Source organism: Corylus avellana, chromosome 3 (genome assembly GCF_965113065.1).
Source record: "Corylus avellana chromosome 3, dhCorAvel1.hap1.2, whole genome shotgun sequence".
NCBI lineage: Eukaryota > Viridiplantae > Streptophyta > Magnoliopsida > Fagales > Betulaceae > Corylus > Corylus avellana.
Genome location: NC_142492.1, coordinates 16297836 through 16312934, shown reverse-complemented (window position 1 = coordinate 16312934; position 15099 = coordinate 16297836). Strand labels below are relative to the sequence as shown.

Genomic DNA, 15099 nt, shown 5'->3' with positions numbered 1-15099 from the left:
AAACTGCCTAGAACCCGTGCTTCATCCTCCTGTGGGTCCGAGGCCTAAGCTATTTCTCCCCCGCCCGCTTTTGAAGAGCGGGAGCTACTGTTTGAAACTACCTTCGCCATTAGCGAAGACTTTCAAAACCATGAGGTGACTCAATGGGCGGTCGCCGAGTTTAAGCGAAGGGGACTCAAGAAGCTATTCAAACTAGTCACCTCCACTGCCTACCGGAAGTTGGTCATTGAATTCTCTGCCAAACTTTCCCATGACTGTGACAATTCGGTTGCTCTCTCGTCAAAGGTGCAAGGCCAAGTTATTGATGTGACTAGGGCCGACATTGCCGCCGCCCTTCAACGCAATGATGAACATCCTCCAGAAGCCACACATCTTGCCGAGCAACTGCCCTGATACTATGTGGCGGAAATCATTGAGGACATGTGCCAAGGGCACTATGTTGATGCCCACCATAATGCAGGTAGCCAGTCCAAGCTACCTCGAAGGCTTTGGTTTGTGGACTCCATACTACACCGCAATGCCTTCCCCTTGGGACACAAAACTCAAAGGCGTGATCAATTTCTCGAAACTCTCTACGCCTTCCACAAGGATGCTTGGTACTCCATTCCCGACATCATTTGGAACCAAATACATAAATTTTGGAATGGAGTGCACATTGGGGGAGCGGAGTCCACTCATTCATGGGGGTTGCCTTTTCCATACCTCATCACTTATATCCTCCGGAAGAAAGGCATCAAGGGCACCACAGCTGATGAGCTAGTCACTACCACTCCCATATTTGGCATTCACCATTAGAACAAGAGCTGCTCCCATATGCCCCGGGCACCTCTCGCACTAGTAGTTGGTGAGGAAGAGAGTGAGGCCGAGCCAATGGCCGAAGATGAATCGGCAGCTGAGCCGGCAGCGGCAGAGGAGGAGGAGGCCCCAATCATTTTTCAAGCCGCACAATACCGCTCCCTTTGTGAAGAGATGGCGGGCCTTCGAAGAGAGCTAGCTAATCAAAGAAGGGAGGCTCAGGAAGATAAAGTACTAATGGATCAACGATTAGCTGCCTTGGAAGAATTGATGCGGTCCATCCTTAGCCGTTTGCCACCACCATCTGGAACATCTACTTCTAGACAGCAAGAAGCTAGGACCACTGTCTGGCTGAAGACGTAAAACTTAGCGTGTAACGCCCAAGATAATTATTAAGTTTGTTATTAATAATTTCATAGTAATCTAAATTAATTAATGAGATAAAACATGAGATGATTTAGAATAATAGAAATAGAATCTTATCCTATGCCACATGTCAAATTTTTATTGGCCATTGGAGATACCTTATCTCCTTGGTTTTAAAAGAAAAATGCAAAATAATAATAATAATATAAGCTTTTTTGGTGGGCCCCCTGCAGCAGCCACTTTTCCCCCCATTTTTTCCTTCTTTCCTCCTTTCTTTCTTTCTCCCTCACTCCTCATTCACGCACACACACACAGCAGCCCCTTTTTCCCATTTTCCCTCACTCTTTCTCCTTCCACAAACCCACACACATGGCCTAGATTGGGAGAGAAAGGGCTGCAGATTGAGAGAAAGAGAGAGAGAGGGGTACTGCTGGCTGGGAGAAAGAAAGAGAAAGAAGAAGGAGAAGAAGAAAGAAGAAAAAGAAAAGAAAAGGGAAGTGACGAAATTTGAAGGGGTTCCGGCTAGGGGTGCTTGAGAGGTAAAATCTTTAGTCTTTCCTTGTAATTTTCGTGTTACCCATGAGATTAGAAGCTAGAAATCGTGTAGATTTGTGAGGCTTTGATTTGGGTCCGAAAATTAGGGTTCTTGAGAGGAATTTTGGGGATTTTGTTATATTGTTAAAATCTTTAGTTTCTCTTTAAGATTTTGTTCTACCCATTGGATTCCAAGCTTGAAATCACAATGATTTGGAGGATTTTTAATTAGGCTCGAAAATTGGAGAAATTTGATAAGAAAACCTAATTCATAAAATTAATGTGGGGCTTGTATGTGTAGTAGATTGCTATGCATTATTCAAGTTTTGGGTTATTTAATTTATGGGTTGAAACTCTAATTTTACTTATTGGTAAAATATGGGCATAAACCCTAATTTTACATGGATTGTATTAATTTGGGGTTTTAGGTGTGTGAACACTAAGAATGTTGTTTGAATGGGTTAATTATATTTAAAGTGTTAATTAATCCTAGATTTTCATGGGTTCCATGGAAATTGATAATTATAGGATTAAGTGTAATGCTTAACCTAGAGTGTATGTATATGCCTCAAGATTTAGTGATTTAACATATTACGATGTAGAATCATAGTTCAATGTAACTAAGTTATTAGATAATTAATGCATTAGTGTATATATATGTATTAAATGTAAGTAAAGGATTTTAAGGGCTTTAGTTGAATAGATTTGGGATGACCTATAGAATGTGATACTTGTGGTGCTCAAGTATCTTTATATAGAGTATGAGTTGTTAAGCTAAGAATAGAGCTTAATTATGTGTTTATGTTGTAAATGCTTAGGTGTATCGCGGTTGAGTCAAGAGTTCACTGGAGGGTACTCAACTAAACAAGGTAAGTATTTTACTTACTGGGCAAAAGATACTATATTTTAAGGTTTAAAATGTGTTTTGTGATGCATTTGCCAATTTAATAATGTTTCATGAAATATTTGATGAAAGGTTTCTATGAGCTTTTATGAGCTTATGAGATAAAATGATGTTTATGTCATGAGTATGATTCTATGAAATGATTCATAAAATAGCCTATGAGCATTTATAGCATGAGCATGGATGATATAAATGAGATGATGCTATATATGTATATGTATGGTGGATGTTATGAGGAGATGATGTTATATTATGTATATATGTATGGTGGATGTTATGAAGGAGATGATGCTATATATGTATATGTATGTTGGATGTTATGAAGGAGATGATGCTATATATGTATATGTATGGTGGATGTTATGAGGAGATGATGTTATATTATGTATATATGTATGGTGGATGTTATGAAGGAGATGATGCTATATATGTATATGTATGGTGGATGCTATGAGGAGATGATGTTATATTATGTATATATGTATGATGGATGTTATGAGGAGATGATGTTATATTATGTATACATGCGTGGTAGATGTCATGAGGAGATGATGTCATATTATGTATACATGCATGGCGAATGTTATGAGGCGATGATGTTATATTATGTATATATGCATGACGAATGTTATGAGGAGATGATGTTATGTGGTGTATATATGCATGGCGAATGTCATGAGGAGATGATATTATGTTATGTATATATGCATGGCGGATGTTATGAGGAGATGATGTTATATATATGTATATGTATGGATGATATGAAAAGATGATGTTGCATGAGCATGCATAGCATATGATTTTGTGATAATGATGACTATCAATATGTTTTATTGTTAAGCTAATTAAATTGTAAGTATATTTTCAAATGATGGTTATTTGAAAAGCCTAGTAATTTCTATACTACTGAGCGTCTCTATTTCATGGAGACGGCGGGCTCACAAATCCGCCTGCATCATGGGTGGTGTTGATCCCCGTGGTGCAGGCGATGTGGTTAATGTTGATGCAGGTGCGGGGATTATTGAGGATGACCCAGTAGCTATGTATTTGGGTTACTACAACGTTTGAAGCATAGTTGCATCAAATGTTATTTTGTTGGACTAGATAATAGCCCATTTTTGTAGAGCTTACATGTATATGCTTAGACATTGTTATTTTGTATATGGCTCGTGTCGCATGTGACACTTTTGTATAGCCATTCTTTTGTATGTAAGCTTTAATCACTTAGATGTATTAATCAGCTCTGATGTGTTATATTATATCTTAAGTTATTTATATTCTGCTGCAAGTATATAAACTCTGATGAATTACTGATGTTGCATATAGCTCTGTGTGGCATATGATATTGTGCAAACAGGTTAATGCACGGGTTCATGGCATACTACGGTATCGCCATGCCACTGTGACAATCCGCTTTGTTGTGGGTAATGTTTTAAAAAAAAAAAAAAAAAAAAAAATTAGTCTCGTTTCAATCAAGCGGGTCGTCACAGAAATTGGTATCAGAGCGAATGGTACCAAGTTCTTTAGGGAACTTGCTACCATAGTGAGTATTATATCATGAGCAGCTAGGTTCATAAAGTTGAGTCTAGTGTTAGTTTAAGAATAACACCAGAGCTATAGGGATTTTAAAGGTTTCAAGAAAATCTAATAAGTTGAAACTTTTATGAGATTATGATTGTTTTGTTTGTATGGGTGTATCGTAGTTTTGCTTTATGTGCATATTTGCGATTTGTTGTTGTCTATGTGGTTCCTTTTGCACTGACCTGCATAATCTCGCAGACTGATGCCACCGAGACGACCCCCACGTCGTTATGGGAGGCTGAGGATTATACAGGATCGTGGTGAAAGGTTACCACCTCCACCACCTCCACCTCCCCCTCCTCCTCCTCCTCCTCCTCCACCTCCTCCTCCTCCTCCTCCTCCACCGCCGGGTGTTCCTGAGATAGCACACTCCTTGGCAGAGGTAGCGCGTTGTATGGCTGAGATTATGGCCAATGGTCAACGCCAGGAGAGAAGAGAAGGGTGTCCTTCAGAGACCTTCTTTAAGCACAACTCACAAGCATTTACAGGGCATGAAGGCCCTAGGGAAGCTGATTACTGGTTTGAAACAACGCAGAAGTTGATGGTAGCCCTTAAGTGTACCGATGCAGAGATGGTAGAGTATGTGGGTTTGAAACTCACAGGTGAAGCATCCAAGTGGTGGGATCCCACAAAGGTCCATCTGAAAGCACAGTTGGGGGATGATGTCCCAATAACATGGGCGCACTTTAAAGAGAAGTTCTACGATCAATATGTCCCTCGTGTCCAACAACAGCTGTGGGCCAAGGAATTCCTAACCCTCACCCAGGGCAACATGACTGTCTCCCAATACTCCACAAGGTTCATGGAATTGTCGAGGTATGCCCCCACTCTTATCCCTAATGAACGGGCCAAAGCTGAAAAGTTCTTAGATGGTTTATCTGCGCGCATCAAGGAGAGGATTTCTATCCTCGAAATCAAGGAATACCCGAAGGCTGTACACACCGCCATGATAGCTGAGCAAGCTATTAAGGAAGTAGCTGCAGAGTATGTACAAAAGAAGAGATCAATGCCTCAAACTGCGTTTCCACCCAAGAGGCAAGCTGTGGGTGGTAGTAGTTCAAGGGCATCTATGAAGAGAAGTGTTCCTCAGAGCTATGGAAGCCAGAAGAATCACCCCTGTAGCAAGTGTGGTAAGCCTCATCATGGAGTATGCAGGGTAGGGACTGGTAGCTGTTTCCGGTGTGGGAAGATTGGCCACTACGTCAAGGACTGTCCTATGGGTACTACAGAGGGTCAAAAAGCACTAGCCGCCAGTTTTCAGCCCAAGCGACCTGCTCAGGCACGTGTCTACTCGCTTACTCCAGAAAAAGTTGCAACTGAAGGGAACAACATCAATGTCGTCACAGGTACTATTCCTTTGTATGGTAACCTTGCTTGTGTATTGTTTGACTCGGGTGCCACACATTCATTCATTTCATCTACATATGTGAAGCTATGTAATTTGAGTACAAGATCACTAGAGCAAAACATAAGTGTGTCTACACCTATTGGTAGTGCAGTGACATGTAGGAAATGTGTAGAAAATTGTCCTATTCTTGTAGGAGGGAGGACCCTACCGGCTAAATTAGCGGTGTTTGGGATGCTTGGATTCGATATCATTCTTGGTATGGATTGGCTTGCAAAGTATGGAGCCAAGATCGATTGTCGGAAGAAGGAAATAGTGTTCCATACAAGTGGTAATGAGAAATTCAGATTTTGTGGGTCTAGTGTACGAGCTACTCCACCACTTCTCTCAGCAGTCCAAGCAAGAAGGGATGTCAGGAAAGGTGCTCAAGCTTACTTGGCTTATGTGTTAGCTAAGCCCAAGGTTGAACATAAACTAGAAGATATACCTGTAGTACGTCACTATCCAGATGTGTTTGCTGAGGCTACGGATTTGCCTCCAGACCGTGAGGTTGAGTTTACCATTGACTTAGTACCTGGGGCTCAGCCAATTCACAAAGCACCATACCGTATGGCTCCAGCTGAATTGAAAGAGTTAAAGGAGCAACTACAGGAGTTGTTAGATCGAGGTTTTATTCGTCCAAGTGTGTCTCCGTGGGGAGCACCAGTTTTGTTTGTGAAGAAGAAGGATGGTTCTATGCGGTTGTGCATAGACTATCGGGAATTAAACCGGGTAACAATTAAGAATAAGTATCCTTTGCCTCGAATTGATGATTTGTTTGACCAACTCAAGGGTGCTTCGGTATTCTCGAAGATAGACCTCCTATCGGGATATCATCAGCTTAGGGTACGGGAGGAAGATGTGCCGAAGACAGCTATTCGCACAAGGTATGGCCACTATGAATTCTTGGTTATGCCGTTTGGTTTGACGAATGCACCGTCGGTATTTATGGATTTGATGAATCGAGTATTCCATAAGTACCTAGACTCATTTGTTGTCGTATTCATTGATGACATTTTAGTCTATTCGGCAAATCATGTAAAGCATGAAGAGCATTTGAAGACAGTGATGGAAGTGCTAAGAGAAAAGAAGTTGTACGCCAAGCTCAAGAAGTGTGAATTCTGGTTAGAAGAAGTAGCATTTTTGGGACATGTGATCTCTAAAGATGGGGTTTCAGTGGATCCAAGGAAGATCGAAGCAATTGTAGAATGGGAAAGACCATCAAATGCCCGAGAGATTCGTAGTTTCTTGGGATTAGCTGGGTACTACCGAAGGTTCATTAATGGATTCTCTACTTTGTCAGGGCCTCTTACCGCTCTTACAAGGAAGAATGCCCCATATGTATGGAGCGATGAATGTGAAGCAAGCTTTCAAGAACTGAAACAGAGGTTGGTGACAGCACCTGTGCTTACTCTACCTAACGAATCTGTTGGGTATGTAGTCTATACGGATGCGTCGCGGAAGGGATTGGGATGCGTGTTAATGCAAGAGGGCAGAGTTGTAGCATATGCCTCAAGACAACTGAAAGATCATGAAAAGAACTATCCTACTCATGATTTGGAGTTAGCAGCAGTGGTTCATGCCTTGAAGATTTGGAGGCATTATCTTTATGGTGCGTGGTGTGAGATTCACACTGATCACCAGAGTCTCAAGTACCTCTTTACACAAAAGGATCTGAATATGAGACAAAGAAGGTGGTTAGAGTTGATAAAGGATTATGACAGTCAAGTATTTTACCATCCCGGTAAAGCCAATGTTGTGGCTGATGCGCTAAGCCGAAAATCCCGTGATGCAGAGGTTGATACATCTACAACCCTTGATGAGTTGGCGCAACAATTTGCTGTGGTACAAATTAATAGTACGTTGGTTGGTGAATCACCAACCCTTGCAGCTTTGGTGGTGCAACCGTTAACTAGAGAAAGAATCAGATTAGCACAAGAGAATGATGAAGAGCTGAAAAAGCTTATAGAGGAAGCTAGGAATGGAGAAGTCCTAGAATTTCAAATCACCTCTAAGGGTATGTTGAAGACCAAAGATGGCCGGACGGTTGTACCAAATGATGCCGAGTTAAGGAGAGAAATCCTTGACGAAGCACATCAAACATGGTATACAATTCACCCTGGGAACACCAAGATGTACCAAGACTTGAAGAAGAAGTTCTGGTGGCGTGGCATGAAGCGTAATGTAGCTGAGTATGTTGCACGATGTCCTTCGTGCCAACTTGTTAAAGCAGAACATCAGCGGCCGGCAGGGCCACTTCAGCCACTTGATGTCCCGATGTGGAAATGGGACCAAATCGCTATGGATTTTGTGGTTGGGTTACCTAGGGCGCCTAGTCGACAAGATGCTATATGGGTGGTTGTCGACAGGTTGACGAAGAGTGCTCACTTCCTCCCAATCAAGATCACTGACTCTTTGGAGAAGTTGGCAGAATTATATGTTCGTGAGATAGTCCGTTTGCATGGAGTTCCAGTTTCTATTGTGTCAGACCGAGACTCACGGTTCACATCGAAGTTTGTTATTAATAATTTCATAGTAATCTAAATTAATTAATGAGATAAAACATGAGATGATTTAGAATAATAGAAATAGAATCTTATCCTATGCCACATGTCAAATTTTTATTGGCCATTGGAGATACCTTATCTCCTTGGTTTTAAAAGAAAAATGCAAAATAATAATAATAATATAAGCTTTTTTGGTGGGCCCCCTGCAGCAGCCACTTTTCCCCCCATTTTTTCCTTCTTTCCTCCTTTCTTTCTTTCTCCCTCACTCCTCATTCACGCACACACACACAGCAGCCCCTTTTTCCCATTTTCCCTCACTCTTTCTCCTTCCACAAACCCACACACATGGCCTAGATTGGGAGAGAAAGGGCTGCAGATTGAGAGAAAGAGAGAGAGGGGTACTGCTGGCTGGGAGAAAGAAAGAGAAAGAAGAAGGAGAAGAAGAAAGAAGAAAAAGAAAAGAAAAGGGAAGTGACGAAATTTGAAGGGGTTCCGGCTAGGGGTGCTTGAGAGGTAAAATCTTTAGTCTTTCCTTGTAATTTTCGTGTTACCCATGAGATTAGAAGCTAGAAATCGTGTAGATTTGTGAGGCTTTGATTTGGGTCCGAAAATTAGGGTTCTTGAGAGGAATTTTGGGGATTTTGTTATATTGTTAAAATCTTTAGTTTCTCTTTAAGATTTTGTTCTACCCATTGGATTCCAAGCTTGAAATCACAATGATTTGGAGGATTTTTAATTAGGCTCGAAAATTGGAGAAATTTGATAAGAAAACCTAATTCATAAAATTAATGTGGGGCTTGTATGTGTAGTAGATTGCTATGCATTATTCAAGTTTTGGGTTATTTAATTTATGGGTTGAAACTCTAATTTTACTTATTGGTAAAATATGGGCATAAACCCTAATTTTACATGGATTGTATTAATTTGGGGTTTTAGGTGTGTGAACACTAAGAATGTTGTTTGAATGGGTTAATTATATTTAAAGTGTTAATTAATCCTAGATTTTCATGGGTTCCATGGAAATTGATAATTATAGGATTAAGTGTAATGCTTAACCTAGAGTGTATGTATATGCCTCAAGATTTAGTGATTTAACATATTACGATGTAGAATCATAGTTCAATGTAACTAAGTTATTAGATAATTAATGCATTAGTGTATATATATGTATTAAATGTAAGTAAAGGATTTTAAGGGCTTTAGTTGAATAGATTTGGGATGACCTATAGAATGTGATACTTGTGGTGCTCAAGTATCTTTATATAGAGTATGAGTTGTTAAGCTAAGAATAGAGCTTAATTATGTGTTTATGTTGTAAATGCTTAGGTGTATCGCGGTTGAGTCAAGAGTTCACTGGAGGGTACTCAACTAAACAAGGTAAGTATTTTACTTACTGGGCAAAAGATACTATATTTTAAGGTTTAAAATGTGTTTTGTGATGCATTTGCCAATTTAATAATGTTTCATGAAATATTTGATGAAAGGTTTCTATGAGCTTTTATGAGCTTATGAGATAAAATGATGTTTATGTCATGAGTATGATTCTATGAAATGATTCATAAAATAGCCTATGAGCATTTATAGCATGAGCATGGATGATATAAATGAGATGATGCTATATATGTATATGTATGGTGGATGTTATGAGGAGATGATGTTATATTATGTATATATGTATGGTGGATGTTATGAAGGAGATGATGCTATATATGTATATGTATGTTGGATGTTATGAAGGAGATGATGCTATATATGTATATGTATGGTGGATGTTATGAGGAGATGATGTTATATTATGTATATATGTATGGTGGATGTTATGAAGGAGATGATGCTATATATGTATATGTATGGTGGATGCTATGAGGAGATGATGTTATATTATGTATATATGTATGGTGGATGTTATGAGGAGATGATGTTATATTATGTATACATGCGTGGTAGATGTCATGAGGAGATGATGTCATGTTATGTATACATGCATGTCGAATGTTATGAGGAGATGATGTTATATTATGTATATATGCATGGCGAATGTTATGAGGAGATGATGTTATGTGGTGTATATATGCATGGCGAATGTCATGAGGAGATGATATTATGTTATGTATATATGCATGGCGGATGTTATGAGGAGATGATGTTATATATATGTATATGTATGGATGATATGAAAAGATGATGTTGCATGAGCATGCATAGCATATGATTTTGTGATAATGATGACTATCAATATGTTTTATTGTTAAGCTAATTAAATTGTAAGTATATTTTCAAATGATGGTTATTTGAAAAGCCTAGTAATTTCTATACTACTGAGCGTCTCTATTTCATGGAGACGGCGGGCTCACAAATCCGCCTGCATCATGGGTGGTGTTGATCCCCGTGGTGCAGGCGATGTGGTTAATGTTGATGCAGGTGCGGGGATTATTGAGGATGACCCAGTAGCTATGTATTTGGGTTACTACAACGTTTGAAGCATAGTTGCATCAAATGTTATTTTGTTGGACTAGATAATAGCCCATTTTTGTAGAGCTTACATGTATATGCTTAGACATTGTTATTTTGTATATGGCTCGTGTCGCATGTGACACTTTTGTATAGCCATTCTTTTGTATGTAAGCTTTAATCACTTAGATGTATTAATCAGCTCTGATGTGTTATATTATATCTTAAGTTATTTATATTCTGCTACAAGTATATAAACTCTGATGAATTACTGATGTTGCATATAGCTCTGTGTGGCATATGATATTGTGCAAACAGGTTAATGCACGGGTTCATGGCATACTACGGTATCGCCATGCCACTGTGACAATCCGCTTTGTTGTGGGTAATGTTTTAAAAAAAAAAAAAAAAAAAAAAAAATTTAGTCTCGTTTCAATCAAGCGGGTCGTCACATAGCGCTCATGGGAGGCACCCCATAGTTTATCCTTTTCTTTTGTTTAATGTGTTTTCAGTTCAATTTTTATTTACTTTTAGTTTTGTTCCTTTTTACTTGTTTGTGTGTATTCTTATTTTGTAGGGACAAGTATGCTTCACTTCAAGTTTGGGGGTGTGCTATGAGCCATGCTTTCCAAGATCATATCGACCATCTCCCGAGTACATTCTTTCCTTTTCTTAGACACATTGAGGACAATGTGTTACTTAAGTTTGGGGGTAAGGGCATACATGCATGATTGTTCACACACACTTTGTCCCAATTTCATGTTATTTGTTTTGTGTGTTGTTTGTTTATTTGAAAAAAAAAAAAAAAAAAAAAAGTTTATGCATGTTCATCTTTGCTCGAAAATTTTAAGTTGATCTAGAAAAAATTGTGGCTTGACTTCAACAGTGAGCTTAAAATTTTGAACACATGATCTGATGAGTGAATCTGTTAGTTTGATTACTTGTTTAAGACAATTGAGAAATCACATGTTTGATCTGATCACACAAGCACATTAGCACATAATCTGTGAGGTATGACATGAGGTCTGATATGTGTGTTTCTGCATCTTGGATGAAATTGGATGACTTATTAGATGACACTATGGCATATATTGTGAAAAAAAAAAAGATGTGAAATAAATGATCATTGATGGCTTTTCACTGAGTAACTGGACGTCTTGCCTCAAAGTATTGAGTGTTCACGTCAAAAGGTGAAAAATGTTGATTTGATCAATGTCATGGTTAGTTGGTTTTGTAGCCTTTTCGACTCGAGTTAGTAGGGCCTTAGGGGTGTCTCTACACCTAATGCCCTAAAACCACCTGGTTTGGGAGCCATTGACTTAACACTGGCTACAAGGGTCAGTTAGAAAGCTAAAGGGAACCAACATTGCACAACCTGACCAAAAAAAAAAAGGGAAGAGAAAAAGAATATGTCATTGTGTCATTATAATAGGAATTTCAATGAATTTTGAGACATGGAGACATTACACATTGGAAAGACTTGGAAGCCTCATAATTTTGTGCTAAATTCACTGTACACTGTTTTCGAACTTGTGATGTTTTAGCATGTCCTTTGTAAGTAATTGCACCTCGAGATTCCAATTCATTATGAAGATGGAGTTCATCTTTTTAAGCTTGTTAATGAATGAAAATCATGATCTTGAAGTGATGCTTTAATTTTTGAATTAACTTGAACTGTGCATGATGTTTATGGGTAACATTTCTGAAAAACCCTCACGAGACTTCACTCGTCCACTAGGGTTTAAAAGGCTTGTTGCATACGCTAAATGCAATTGTACATCCCACGAAATATGGATTTATCTTTTGTGTTCTATTTTTTCATTCTTGTTTTTAGTTGTATATTGCTAAGGGACTAGCAATATGTAACTTTGGGGGTGTGATAAGTGCTAAAATATTCATATTTTCAGCCCTTAACTTGCATGTTTTAATCCTTTGGTTTTGGTTAATTAGGTCATTTTAATTTCCTTTTATGTTTTTCATACTTTTGTAGGCTTTTGGAAGAAAATAAAGTAAATCTAGATGATTTGGGCTCAAAAAAGAGAAGTTGGGAAAATTGGGAGCTCTCTGACACTGTGATCGATCGCAGGGTACCTGCGATCGAGCGCAGTACCCGAGAAGATCAAACACAAATCAGGCTAGGAGCGATCGAGCACATGACAGAAGAAGGATCGATTGCAGACCTGCGATCGAGCTTACACGGGTTGCGATCGATCGCACCCGTGCGCATGAGACACATCAAGTGGCGGCCAAAATGTCTTTCTTTCCAATTTAGGGTTTTCCAACCCCCAATTGTAATAGGTTTTGAAACCCTGCAAAATCCCTAGGTTTACTACTTTGTCAAGGACTTCTAAAGCCTATAAATAGACCCCTAAGCCTCTAGAATAGATATACTTGGTAAGGTGAAGAATAGGAGCTCTTCAAGTTCAAGTCTCGGGTTTATTCTTTTCCTTTCTTTTCTTTTCTTTATGAAGATGTTTAACATCAATTTTATGTGTAGCTAATTTAATTAGTAGGGATTGAAGCTCTAGTTATGTTTAGTTAATATTTCAATATTGGCACCCTTGTAATGATCTTGTTGTGCTATTTAACTTGGTTAACACCTACTTGCATGAATTCCTCATATGTGTGTGCTTTATCAACATATGCATGTGGTATGGACTAGTTAGTTAAATCAATTTGGATGGCCGAGTCCTGGATTTAATAGAAGTAACAAAAGAATCCACACCGCGATTCTTGGGTTAATCAACATGGGGAACCGGGAGTATATGCCATGCCCTAGGCCTCATGTGTTTGTCGATTTCCATAGAACATATGCTTTCCTAAGGAACAACTTAGTATACATCATGCTAAATCCCTTTGAAAAGAAAAGAGTTAGAGTATACACCATACCTAACTCGTTCCTTAGGGAAATCTATGGCCTTAGGAGTATACGCCATGCCCTTAGGTTGACAAACATTAGATATGCATAACATGATCAAAGCATTGGCATATTGTTATACTAGCTAAATATAATTAGTGGTGGATATCAAAGCCCTACCTTTTATTATCATCAGTTAGACAATCAATCTTTGTTTTACTTAAGGAATTTATTTTTAAACGAAAATTCAGCAATCCTCGTGGGAATGATCCTGTACTTGCACCATATACTACTATGTTGACCTTATGCACTTGCAGGTAAAACGTACAATTATTTACCTATTAATTTAGGTAGATATTTGCACAACATAAAGCCACTGTTTCATGCTCCTGAGGCTTCCTTTTATTAGTGCAACAATCCTTTAAAAATTTGGCATATGAAGGAATTTGTTTAATTGCATCTAATAAAGGAATGTTAATCTCTACTTTTCTCAAAGTCTAAAAAATGTCAAGAAGTTGTTTTTCTTTCTTTGGCTTTACTAACCTTTGAGGGAAGGGTTGTGCATTCACCTTCTCCATTTTACTAACCTTGGATGTGGAGGCTACCTCTGGAGATGCTTGAGCTATCTCTTCAGTTCCTATGATCTTGCCATTTCTGAGAGTTGTTACAGCTTTCAGTTCCTGGTGACCTTCTGGATTAGGTATTGTTTGGGCTGGAAATTTACCCTACTTTCTTTCACTCAGCTCCCTGGCCATTTGCCCCATTTGTGCTTTCAGTTTTTGTATAGATTGGTTGGTCTGTGCATTGACTTGTCATTGATCTGTCCAAAATTGTCTTTGCTCCACCATAAACTCTTCTTGTGAAGTCATCATTCATTGTTGTGAAGTCGCCAGTGTTAGTATCATACTCTCCAAGTCATTCTTCTTTGAGTCTTGAACTAGTTGGACTGCTTGTTGGGAGTTCCTCTACTGCCCTTGGGAGGATAACTATTCTGTCCCACATAGTTTGCTTTCTCCTGATCTGCAAATGGATACAAAGGACAAGTCTCAGTAGTGTGATTTGAATGAGAACATATGGCACATGCCTGGAGTTGAGTAGCTTGCTGAACAGGAGAGATGTTTTGAGTAGTCATAAAGTTTACAAGATATTTAATGTCTTCTACATGATAGCCATCTGACTTTGCACTCCGTTATTTGTGTTTACTTCATACATGCCCTTGCTCTTTACTCCTTGCCTCCGTATGGATGAGAATTGTTGGGAGTGCTCACTCAATGTCTCGAAGAGCTCTATGGCTTCCTCACTGCTTTTTTCCATAAGCACACCTCCACAAGCTAAATCAACATTACCCTTGTTAATGTCATTTAAACCTTCATAAAAAGCTTGTACCTAATCATCTTGAGGTAGATTGTGATGAGGACATTTGAGAAGCAGTTCATTGAAGTGTCCCCATGCTTCAAAGGAAAGGTCTCCATCTCTTTGTTGTAAAGATTGAATCTCCCTTCTAAGCTGCCTTGTCTTTTGAGCTGGAAAAAACTTCTTTAGGAACTTATTAGACAACTCTTCCCAAGTATGAATGGAATCTGCAAGCAAGGAATTATACCAAAACATAGGTGTTGTTTGTTAAACAACATTGATTACCACTGTTAAGTGCCAAAATATTCATATTTTAGCCCTTAACTTGTAACGCCCCGATATTTGAGCTAGCAAATATCGAAGTCGT

At 38.9% G+C, this 15099-nt stretch overlaps 2 long non-coding RNA genes and 1 other non-coding gene across 3 annotated transcripts; all 3 read left to right on the top strand.

The window, feature by feature from the left end:
• Nucleotides 1-1580: 1580 nt before the first annotated feature.
• LOC132166935 (uncharacterized) lies at nt 1581-3876 on the top strand. Its single transcript, XR_015911684.1, has 3 exons — nt 1581-1700; nt 2514-2564; nt 3585-3876. It is a non-coding gene; the product is annotated as an uncharacterized LOC132166935 (long non-coding RNA).
• Nucleotides 3877-8343: 4467 nt separating this feature from the next.
• LOC148586859 (uncharacterized) lies at nt 8344-10760 on the top strand. Its single transcript, XR_015911802.1, has 3 exons — nt 8344-8584; nt 9398-9448; nt 10469-10760. It is a non-coding gene; the product is annotated as an uncharacterized LOC148586859 (long non-coding RNA).
• Nucleotides 10761-14781: 4021 nt separating this feature from the next.
• LOC132176758 (small nucleolar RNA R71) lies at nt 14782-14887 on the top strand. Its single transcript, XR_009439611.1, has one exon. It is a non-coding gene; the product is annotated as a small nucleolar RNA R71 (small nucleolar RNA).
• Nucleotides 14888-15099: the final 212 nt, after the last annotated feature.